Here is a 12,692-nt window from a genome sequence, read left to right as displayed (position 1 = left end):
TTATGCTTAAGAAGGTAAACCCAAGTGCATCGAGTAAAATCATCCACAATGGTCAAGAAGTATTTGAATCCATCAATAGTACTAGTATCAAAAGGACCCCATAGGTCACAATGAATCAATTCAAAAGGTTTAGAAGATACATGAGTACGAGGATTAAAAGGAAGTCTCTTCTGTTTAGAATAGTGACAAACATCACACCAAGTTTTCTTATTTGAGATATCAAATTGTACAATTTTCTTTAACAATGTAAGTTTTGAATAAGAGGGATGACATAATCTATGGTGCCACAAGTTTGAAGGAGAAGTGTGACCAACATTGGCAGCTAGAGTAGTTGGAGCATTTCTAGAGTCTAAGTCTTGCAGCAAATACAATTTGTTGCTTTCTTTACACAATTAGTAATGCACCTCTTTGGGGTTATTGATCCTTATGTGTGTGTTTGTGTGTGCGCATGCATATGTGTGTGTTAATGACGGGAATAAACCCCACAGGTGGTTTGAAGGTCACCACCAACTTAAAGAGTCGACTATAAAAATTTGAGGTTACAAAGTACAAGGAATATACTCAATTTCACTGCTAATGTTATCCAAATATAGTTCCAACTCGGTTGGACTACTCCTCCAAGTGAACCTCCAATTCGTGATTGATTTCACACAATCAAACCTTCTTGACTAGAGTTGTCATTTGCATCATCATGTGTTGTTCGAAAACATGGGTTGTTATTTGGCATTTAAGTTTAGAATTTTTTATAATAAACTTTTAGTGTGCATAGAATTTAAATTTGTTGAAATTTAAATGATAAAATTTTACCTAAATTAAGCAGTTATTAAATATTATCCTTTAACTTGAGGAAATATATCCTATCAAATAATATTAAATTAATTTACTAATAAATAATACTAGAGATACAAACTATTTTACAATTACATAAATAATAATGCTACAACCATAAATTATTTTACAACATTTTTACAAACTGTTGATGTGACCAACTTTTTATTGGTTTTCATTTAGGTTCACCACTAGCATCACTTTTTTCATTTATCAATAATAACTTATCACATTAGCAGTTTGTAAAAATTTTTGTAAAAAAATTTGTATCTCTAACATTATTCATCATCTATCTACCATGTCTATTATTATTCTCAAATAAAATAAAATAAAATAAATTTCCATTATTGAGCAAAGATCTAAAAGTTAAAAGTACCAAATATCTTAGTACAAATTTATGTAAAAATTTACCACTTTATGTCAGCTTTATGTTAGTATTTTATCAACTTTATAAGTTTTATGATCAACTTTATACAATTTCACTCATTTATCTAATTTTTTAATTAAGTGAGGCTACATTATTTTAACCTTAACAAGATATTTGCCAATATAAAATGTTGAAAATCAATAACACATATTGGTAAAAAAAGGAAATGTTAACAATCGCTTTTTTTAGAGAGTTTCAACCTATAACGTCCGCTCCTGATGATAGCTATTTATCATCAGACAAAGACATCAATCAGTTTTTTGGTGTAGGCGGTGATTGAACCCCAGATCTCTTATACAACCATTAAAGACTTTACCAATTAAGTTAACTGGAACCTACATGTTAACAAGCACTTTGGGTGCTTGTTAAGGTTGGACTAAGGTGAGTCCTACTTAATTAAAATTTATATAAAAAAATATATAAAACTTGCTCCACAATTTATTTTTATTTTTTTTCTCAATGAAGATAAAGTTGAAAAAAATAACAGCAAAAAAAAAAAAAAAAAAAAACTGTATAAAAAGAAAAAAAGAAAGGAAGCGTAAAAAGAAATTGCCACCTTATGAGCCCCGATAACGCAACCCCTTCGTAAAAAGAAAGAAGTCAGAAGTGTGGACAAAGGAAGCGTGCAGTCTATTGTCTTGTGCAAAACAGGAAAAGACAAATTGAATGTGAGGTTACAAGATGACAGTAATATCACACTGGCTGAAACAATCTTAATGCTCAGTTTATTTGTTTGTTTCTCTCAGTATCACAAACTCCTTCTCATAACTTTCCCTTATCGGTAGCTATTGAATATATATTGGTATCGGTGTTCTATTTCGGAGAAGTAGAAAAATACTGGTTATTGCAGAGAGAGAGAGAGAGATGAATAGATTATAGCTTGGAATTGCATTCTTATTGAATATTTCTAGATATTGATAAATAGATTATAAGAGCATTCTCATTAAGAATACTAAATGGTATAAATGCTGAATTTTAGCATGCTAAATGCTATAAATGCTAAAAAGCATACTCCATCAATGCTCTTAAATCCTATTAGTTTTGCAACCCACTGTAGCAAGATTGTAAGGAAAACAAAAATCATTTTATATTCTTTTTGTATTCCTTCTCCAGACTTTCTTTTTCTCTCTCATTTCCGTTTCTTTCGTCTCTCATTCTTGCTCCCATTTCTCTGCTCTCTCTCTCTCTCCCTCTGCTCAACGTCTCTGCCTCCCTCTCCGACAAAACCCAGGCCGGAGCATCATGCCAAGCCGATCTCTATTGCAATGGTTTCTTCTTCTTCTTCTTCTTCTTCTTATTTTTATTATTTTTTTTTTTAAGTTTATGATTTGATGTTAGATTCAGCAGTGGTTGTGTGGGTTATGGATTTGACGTTTTGGGTCGTGGTCTGATTTGCTCTGGTGATTTTGTGAGTCTGGGTTTGTGGGTCTGCATTCGTGGATCATCAACATGACCAGCGTGGATCGTCGAGTTGACCGGCGTGGATCGTCGACTTGATCGGTCTCATCGGCGTGGGTCATCGAGAGGGAAAGAGGGAGAGGTAGTGAGACCAAGAGAGACAGTGAGGCTAGAGAGAGAGAGGATGAAAAAAATAAAAACAAAAAAGGAATAAAAAATTATAAAGAAATAATATTTAAATGAAGTTGTAAAAAAAATAGAAGTTTTGATATTTGGTATATTGTAAAATGAGGTGTTAAAATTCAAAAAGTAGTGTTTTAAGATTGTAAATGCAAAATGTTTTGCCATTGTTGATGAGAATGCTCTAAATGGCCACATTTATAGAATTGTTGCAACTTTTTTAACAAGTTGATTGCCTGATTGGATGAAAAAGCAAGAGAAGGCGGCCACCTCACTATGGCACTATTTTCATATTTTGGTTGGATTTTATGTTTGCATAATTGATTTTGTAGCTTTTAATTAAAGCTTGCTTGTTTATTTATTTGGCTAAAATATCCATCCCGTTATTAGGATCTCTGGATTATACCATTTATCTCTACGGTATGAGTCTATGACTTTGGCTAAAAAAATTTAGTAATAGCTAGCTAGGTAAACTAGGTTTTGGGCGTGTGGATCTAAAATAACAATTTGGGGGGTTTTTACACCCCAAATGCTAATGCTCCAACATAGACTTTTCAAAAGTATACCTAGTATCCCTTAAACACAAATTTCACTTAACTTCATTTGCACTCATTTCCCCAAAAATTAAGTTATGGCCAAATTAATCAATAATTATCACAATGCAATTTCACAACAATTGTATTGTGGCAATTATAAGTCGAGGGGAATGTCTACATAATAAATAGGTAATAGATAATGATGATGCACGAGAATCAGTAGGCTGAATGCTCCGGGCTATGGTGATGGTTTGATGACTTGAAGGGAAAGAAAGACCGTCAAGGGTGATCGGGGGTGAACTAGCTAAGGACCCTTCGACGATTAAGTCAGTTTCACTTTGGAACACAAGGATAGTGAATCTGTGAATAGTAAAAACATACCTCGGGCTGAAGGAATTGGATCCTTTTTATAGAGAGTTTTTAGTAGGTCTACTTGTTTAGATCCATTACCATCAATGGAGATGTGTATGGTTAGTGGAGAAAATGGAGCGGATTTTGGGAAATCCTCCCCACGTTCTAGAATGATGAATTGTGGTCTGATTGCTTGGTGTTTGTAAAAGAATCCTTGAAAATTTCTTAAGTGTTATTTGATCGTCCATGCCCCTGTATGATATGGACGACTAGGTTGCCTGATGCAAACCTCAATCAACATGCTTTGAGACCAACAAATAATATTGGAATATTTGCCCAAGAAAGCTAAAGTTTAGATTTTGATAGAAACCCCAACCCAACGTTTATAATTGAAACGCAAACCAGAGGTATAAGTAACAAACCTCGACCGAATGATTATAATTGAATCACGAACTGAAGGTATAAAATTTGAACGCCACAAGAAAGAATTCCTGATAAGTTCACAGTTTTTGAAGAACCAAAAGAAGAAGCAAAACCTCACGTTTTTTTTTTATTCAATCATCCTCTATTACAATGAGTGCATGCTATTTGTAAGACATGACTAAAAATAGGAAAATATAAAAAACTTAATAAATAAAAAAAAAATCTAAATTAAAGTTGATTTGGTCTAAAATTAGCAGCTCTAAAATAAGAAAATAGATTAAAAAAAAAAACATTCTAAATAATAGAAGCCTAAAATTAATGGATTTGGTCTGAAATTCATAGCTCCAAAATAGGAAAAATATCTATTAATTGATATGGAACTAGAAAGTCAATCAACCATTAATCTACACAATAAATCACACACAATTAAGCCAAAGCAACCCTCAATAGCTTCGATTAAATTTATTACGCCTTCATCTTCCTTTGGGCCAAGCTTAGAATGTCCTGTGTTAGAATCAACCAATTAAGTACTTCTTTGATCTTCTTTGATCTTGCTCTAGTAATAAGTCCAACTGGAACATACAATGGATCTTTTAATGCTTGTTGATTCTCATCACTACCTTGGACGTCCATTATATTCATGGACAGACCCTATTCATATCCATGGTGCTTTTTTAGGGCTTCATTTCTTGTGAACAAGTTTGGACATAGCGTAGTCATGGACGAACTGAACTTAATTTAGACCACTATTAGATAACAATCAAAGATGAAAAAGGAAGTAGAAGAAGATTTGAAGAAGCATGAAAATTTCAAACAATATTAAATGTGATTTATACTTAGGGAGCAAATTAGAAATATATGAAGAGTTTGGGTAATGCTTGCATTAGTCTAATCCTATTGGATGAGTTTTGTATTTTACCCAAGATTTATTTATTTTCTCATTAGAAAATAAAAAGAATAATACACTCTTGGTAGATCGGCAGCAAGGAAATCATTTTTAAACACTCCACATATTGTCATAATCATTCTTAGCTAGTAAATTAATGTATTGCAATGAAGTATAACCTTCAATTTTGCCAATAATTTAATGACAATAAGAAAAAGAAAAGAAAAAAAAAAAACCTCTTTGTTATAAGGTTTGTATCCAAGGTTAGTCCCTTCATCTTACACTTAATAAGAAATATAGTATAACCTTCCGTTTTAACTTATAACTTTCATTTTGTGAAATTCTGCTCTGAGAGTTATGTTAAGCCAAATCCAGGCCCCTTTGTTTGTACATTATAATCACTAAATAGAATACTTTGAACTAATATATTGTCAAGCTATGTGTGGAGTTTGGTTTGTGTTCAATTCAGTATATGACCCTACCCAACTTGGAAGTGTTACAGCTTTAAATAAGACATTTTCTGAGCCTTAGTCTATGGAGCGGAGACTTGTCCAATTTGACCCTATTGTTTTGGGTTATTTATTGGTCACTACGAATTAGGTTTGATGATTGTATTAAAAACTATCCTTTACGGTTGCGTTTGTATTTTTTTTTCCTCCTCGCTGCAATTCTGTGGACATAGGAACATTGCTGAATCACGTATATTTTGTTTCTTGTGATAGTTTTCTTGGCGCATATTTTTGTCTATTTTCTGTCTCTCACAAGTTGAGGGATAATTAGGCTAAATTCCTAACATATATTGATGAAACCAAATTAATTTTGAACTCATTCTCTTAGTAGTTTGTAAACCATACTTTTAGGGAGGTTAATTTTGCTGACCATGATATAGTTGAATGGGTTCTTTTGTTTGGTCTTGAGGGAATGATTCACATCTCTTCCTTATCAAATTTTTACCTTGATTTAGGTCCTAGGATAGAGAAGGGAATATCCCTCCCATTGTATTTTGTTTCTAATTCACTGCTTTCTTTGAATGTTACATGTTACCTAGAAAAAAAATCACTAAATACAGTAGAATACACATTATTCAGTTTTTCGTTATATTTGCTATTATTTACTACTACGTCTTGTGACTAAAATATGCTATCATTGAGGAATTGGCAAGCTTGGGGGCGACCGTTCATTCATGCTCTCAAAATGAGGCCCAACTCAATGAATGTTTACATAAGTGGAAGATGAAGGGATTTCGAGTCATTGGTTCAGTCTGCGATGTAGTGTTTTGAACCCAACGAGAGGAGCTAATGAGCACAGCCTCCTCTATGTTTAATGGCAAACTCAACATCCTTGTAAGTCCTTTATTTCCTCCTTTATATCATTGTGTTTTGCGTGGAATTTGAGAGCATACTCCAAAGTTGATGAATGGTAAATGATCATTTTACATTTCTTTCTATACGAAAATCTTCGATTTCATTTTTAGAAGATCAATCTTAGGTCAACACTTTAAATGGCATTGGAATTTTACTTGGCCAGAGCCACTTCAATTGTGCTTTTGCAGTTGATACATTCAATTTATAGTTAATCTAATATGGTTTTAGATAAACAATGTGGGAACAGCCACATCAAAACCGACCTTGGAGTACACAGCTGAAGATTTCTCGTTTCTCACGTCTACCAATCTTGAATCTTCATATCACATGTGCCAACTTGCTTATCTTCTTCTGAAAGCTTCTGAAACAGGTAGCATTGTTTTCATTTCTTCGGTTGCTAGTGTAGTAGCCATAAATACTGGAGGATCTATATATAGTGCAACTAAAGGTAATTTCTTTGTGCTATTTAACTTTTTAATGCAAGCTTATGAGTTATAAATTTTAGCTGTGACATCGAATAATGTGATCAGTTTTTGTCTGATATTTATTTGAAGGAGCGGTGAATCAACTTGCAAAAAAATTGGCATGTGAGTGGGCAAAGGATAACATTAGGAGTAACTCTGTTGCACCGTGGTTTATCAGAACCCCCCTGGCTGATACTATAAGTGTGATAGGACTTGAAGATTCCTAAAATCTGGTCATTGTTAAATGTCTTAGGGAGATAATAATTAACATGAAGGAGTCTTTAAGTGAGTTCATGATGTTACACAATAATTTATATTATCTTCTTTGCAGTATCTAAGCAATAAAAAATTACTGGAGGCTATTATCTCTCGAACCCCTCTTGGACATGTAGGAAAGCCAAAAGAGGTTTCTTCCTTGGTGGCATTCCTATGCCTATCTGCAGCTTCTTACATAACCGGTCAGACTATTTGTGTTGATGGAGGGATAACTGTAAATGTCTTCAGCTTCCCATGAGCTGAAGAAAATGATGTTCAGACAACTTATTGGAATATGTTTTTGGTACTGCATCAAGGCATGTTTATAAACCCATGAATATTGGCATGACTAGAAGTGTTTTTACGCAAGGAAAAATAGATAAATATAGTTTACTAGTTTCGTCCATAATTGAAAATTAAAAAAAATGAATGTAATAAGTGGGATGGACAAACCTTTCTCTCCTTGGCATTTTCTAAAATTATTGTATATCCATCAATTTCCTCAACAAAAAAAAAAAATTGTATATCCATCAAAATCGTTATCTTGTATTCTTAAATTTATAAATAGTTTAAATACAATGCATATATGTTCCAAGTGCTTTAGTGACTATTTATTTAAACATTAACTACTAGCATTTCTATTTGGTATCACATCATTCGGCCCTCACGGCTTCTAACTCTTCCTCCTCTTCATCCATTGTCAACCGAACCGCAAAACCTTCACAACCCCTCTTTCAGCTCCCTTTTTGATTAATTCTCACAACTCCTTCCTAATCCTCCTTCTCTTCCCTTTTTGACCAATCCTCAAAACTTCTTATCAATTGAAATCACCAACAAAAACCTCTGCTAGAAAACTTAACTCATACCTGATCTCAATTTAGTCGATGGCTCCAACTCATGTCCTCTCTCTCTCTTTGACACGCCTTGATAAACTCCTTACGAGTCTTCTAATTTCCTCCTTGTCTGAAATACCCCTCATCGTTGGGCTCAATTCATCTCGTGGGCTTTCACTTCAATGTTTTAAAATCCTTGTGTTCAAAGGTCTTAAATCCAAGTGCAATGATTTTAGTCACAACCTTAGCTACCTGTACCAAGTACCAACCTTATTTATTGTCTTTAGTTGCATATAATTTTCCATAGCCATTAGTTCTTTCACTCAAATGCTTCTTCTTCAGTTATTGAGACTTATTCCTCCAGAACTTCTCCTCCAACAAACCTTACCTATCCTAGCCCTCAATTTTCAATTAGGGTCTTCGTTGCAACCTTGAGTTAATGATCGCGGCCACAATTGTAATTTTTGATATGCTCATCCAATACATGTGGAGTTCATCCCATTCAGGGGGATATAGGGTACTTACGTTTAGTCCAATGATTGGCTCATGCTACCAAAGCTGCAATGGTTTAAAACTGTTAGGTTCTAAGTACTTAGGAACTAATGTATTAGAACTCTAATATGTATTGTTGGCAAACCATAATCAAAACAGGTGTCTAGTTGTGTTTTAGATTTGCTCAAAGTATGTGATTTATGTAAAGTTAGAATCGAGTTAACTGCAGAAGTTACTGTGCATTTCTGCCTGACTCGATCAATTGAGAATTAGACTCAATCGATCGAAAGTCGTGCAGATTGTTTTTTCTGCAGAATTTCCAATTCAGCCCTAAGCCCATATAACGTGTAGGGTTTTATGTTTTGCCCTAGGTTTAAAAGGCAAACCCTAGTCACGTTTTTTATGTTGCTCATATTACTGTTTGTGTGAATCTCTTGTGAGATCGGAGAGGTGCTTACCTTCATACAAGCTTAGGATTATCAAAAAGGAGATTACTTCAAAAACTTGATGATCATTCAATTGCTGCATTAAGAGCTTAAAGATATACAAGCAAGAGTGCTTGTACTTGCTGGAGAATCCAAGAAAGCAGGAGTCCGTAGTCTCGGAGCTTGCACGTGGTCGTGTCAGTAAGTTCTACTGGTGGGTAGCAATAGGATGTTAGTGGTTTAAGTCGCTATTGTACAACTTCGATTCTTTCATAATGGATTTAGGTTTACCTTGAAGATAGCTAGGTTAAATCCTCTCCAAGTTTTTTACCGGTTTGGTTTTCTTGGGTCATCATATCTTTGTGTTTTTATATTCTGCACTTTACATTGATATGATTATATGATTGTGTTAACCTAGATCTGGAATTTGGACTAAGTAATAACATGACTTGTTAACTAGGTTAATCTAATTGTGGTTTAAGGGGTCTAAATAAACTCTATAAAAACATATGATAGCAACCTATTATTGCCTTTATTCTTATATTCCTCCTCCTCCCTCTGCTCACATGCGTTATATGTTGCAACTTCTGAAATTATAATCGGTTTCTTAACTCACCATGCCATTTTGGACCTCATCAATTTTTTAGCCACTCATAAGGAATATCATGGCCAAGATCAATTTTGTCTTGGTAATGGTAAACTCCTCATTTCTTACACTGGCTGTACACTATTAATTGAATAATTTATGTCATGCATGTTATTTTGTATTGTTCTTTGATGATTATTTCAAATTCATATGGTATCTTCCTTCTTTCTTATATTTTGGTGTGCTTGCTTTTTTTCTTATTTTCCAATTTATGGTTGAATGTTACCTCTCTACGACAACTAATTCTCCACAACAAATTTTGTAAATTAAGTTCATTTTTTGCAAATTATGGAATAAATCATCGTCTCTCTTGTTCCTGCCCTTACAAACAAAATGGTAAAATCGAATGTTGAAATTGGCATATTGTTGAAACCAAATTATCCTTTGTGGATCATGCCTCCATCCCTTAAAAATACTAGCAATTCACATTTGACACAACATTTTTCCTCAATAATCGAATTTCATCCAGTGTATATGGTGGCATTTTGTTATTTGAGAAGCTTCTTCATTCTAAACCAGATTACAACTTGGTCTTTAATTTTTTTTGTTATCCATTTTTACAAGCATAGAATTGTCACAAAATGGATTTTGTGTATGCTCCTCATGACTTTCTCGGATGTATATAGTCCTCAACACCATGCATATCGTTGCCTTGAACCCCACCCTGTCCACCTTTTCATTGCCTGACAGATTCAGTTTGAATAACATAAATTTCCATTTTTGGGGCCCTCCATTCTTGGTACCTCATCCTCATCCCACGTCTTTAGGCAGTGGTTTCAAGTTTCCTTCCACACTTTGTCTACTTGCTCTCCTTTGTCTCCCTTAGCTAAACACACCTTCACTTCTACTTCTCACTCTCTACTCTTATGTCCTAACCCACCATCAACTATGACTCTTTATTCACATCCCATCCTCGTCAATCTTTAATCTTCCCCTCATCCTCGTTTCCTACAAAATATGAACTCTTGTCTGTTCCCAACCGTTCCCAAGCATATCACCATTCCAATCCAATCTCATTGGCTTGTGAAGTCCATCTATATCCAAAAGTCCTCTAGTCCGAATACACAAACCCATGCCTCAGATCCTCCACCAATCTCTTCTGCTCCGCCACCACCTCCCTAGACTCACCCCCATGATCCTACTGTTCATGAGTCCACTCAACCACAAGCTCAACTCACCCAAACTGATCCTACCTCTCCAACCAAAGAACCAACTTATTACGCCACGGCTACCAAATATCCCTAATGCCTCCAAGCCATGTGAGACGAAGTTTCTTCACTCTTCTCTAATGACACGTATGTATGTACGTGCTAGTCCCTCTTTCTCCTAAGATGTAGATAGTTGTAAATGGCAGTAAACACCACCTATGGCATTTCTATCTAGAAGAAAGTGGGTTTAATTAAAACATGAAACAACCCAGAAGTATGGATCTAGCTTGTCGACATGTCCATAAATCCCATAGGAATATTCATATTTTTTATTTAACAACAAAATCCTAGTGATAATAATAATAAAATAAACATAAACATAAACATAATATTTGATTTTTTCAAGGAAATTAAAGATCTTCTCTACTTCACTTGAAATAGCCTAAAACACGAGTCCAAGTCCATTTTGCTTTTACTATGAATTATTTTCCTAGTTGTAGGAGAATTGTAGGTTTACTAACATGCCTCCATACGAATGCAATGCCTAGCTAGAAGTCTATACCAGTTGGAATATTGGATGTCTTAATTTCATATTTCTGCTCCTTCAAAGTATGCTCAAGGGAAACAGAAACCATTTACAGCTGTCCCTCCATCATCACAAATAGCCTGACCAGTTATGTAAGAAGCTGTAGGTTGGCATAAAAATGCCACCAAGGAAGAAACCTCCTTTGGTTCTCTAACACGTCAAAGTGGGGTTTGAGAGATATATAACATCCTCCGAATGTCTTTCATCACTCAGATACTGAAAAATGGAGAATATTTATAAATTAAAAAAAATTATCAATTCTCCTAAACTTAGAAGTTTAAGTAAATTCTCCTTTAATAAAACAATCTCATTACTTAGGATCATAGTTGTTAAATCGTGAATCGTATTGTGAATCAATTTTTGATTTTTCTGTATCATATATCATATCGAATTGTGTACCGTAATATAAAATAATTATAAATATACATATATAAAAGGTATATTTATTATAAATTCAAAATATATTTAACTAATAACCAATATAATCATTACTTATGTAATAAAATTTAACAAAACTAACTAAATAAATCAAATTAACTTATGAGTGTAACATGCGCGTTCAAATTGATTAAACTCAGAAGTTATAATACATGATATATGAACCAAAATAATAATATTTTTTCATCATCTTGGCTAATTAACTCCATCTAAGTCAATGTTATCATCATATTCAGCATCTTGCAAAATTATATTTTCATAGACATTTTCTTCATTATTATCAACATTTACCATTTTTTTTAATTCTATATATTTTTATTTGGCATTCTAGCTTTTTAGACTCATAATAATAATAACAACAACAACAACAACAAAATAAAAAATAATTATATTTTCATTTAATACATGATTAATAGCATATAAAATAAATTTGCCAATATGAAACTAAGTGTTATGAGTATAGCCTAAATTTTGTAGGAGAAAGTGAAGGGAGGAAAAAAAAACTCAAGGATTTGCTATTTTATTAGAGTGAATTACGTTTCCCAATAATACCACAAATATTAACAAAAAAGACTCATTTTAAACTCACATGTTTATATATCAGGTTGGGTTAAAATGAATTGACACCTTGCAATTAATTAATTAATTAATTACCCAAGTTAATTAATTAGATTAAATTTCATGCAATAGCGTGGCAGCACAAAAAAAATTACCAATTACACTAAATGCAGTGCAAAATAAATTTAACACAGATGATTTATTTACAAATGGGAAAAACCACCAAGGTAAAACCTCACCGGGTGATTTTAAGGTCACCACTCCCAAGAATCCACTATTATCAATGACAAGTGGTTACTAGTATAAGGAATTTTACCAAACCCTTTGGCCTATCCCAAAATACCAACATACAGTTGAACCCTTACCCCAATATCCAATTGGACTTGTATTGTAGCGGCAATCTTTCCATTCAATGCACAAATCCCACACTACAAGAAAAATGGGCTTTTGCAGC

At 33.6% G+C, this 12,692-nt stretch overlaps 1 pseudogene; it reads left to right on the top strand.

Annotated features, from left to right (window-relative positions):
• The first annotated feature begins 6,165 nt into the window (after positions 1-6,165).
• LOC142607298 (tropinone reductase homolog At1g07440-like) lies at positions 6,166-7,371 on the top strand (annotated as a pseudogene).
• The last annotated feature ends 5,321 nt before the right edge of the window (positions 7,372-12,692 follow it).

Source organism: Castanea sativa, chromosome 8 (genome assembly GCF_040712315.1).
Source record: "Castanea sativa cultivar Marrone di Chiusa Pesio chromosome 8, ASM4071231v1".
Lineage (NCBI taxonomy): Eukaryota > Viridiplantae > Streptophyta > Magnoliopsida > Fagales > Fagaceae > Castanea > Castanea sativa.
This window is presented reverse-complemented; position numbering and strand designations above follow the sequence as displayed.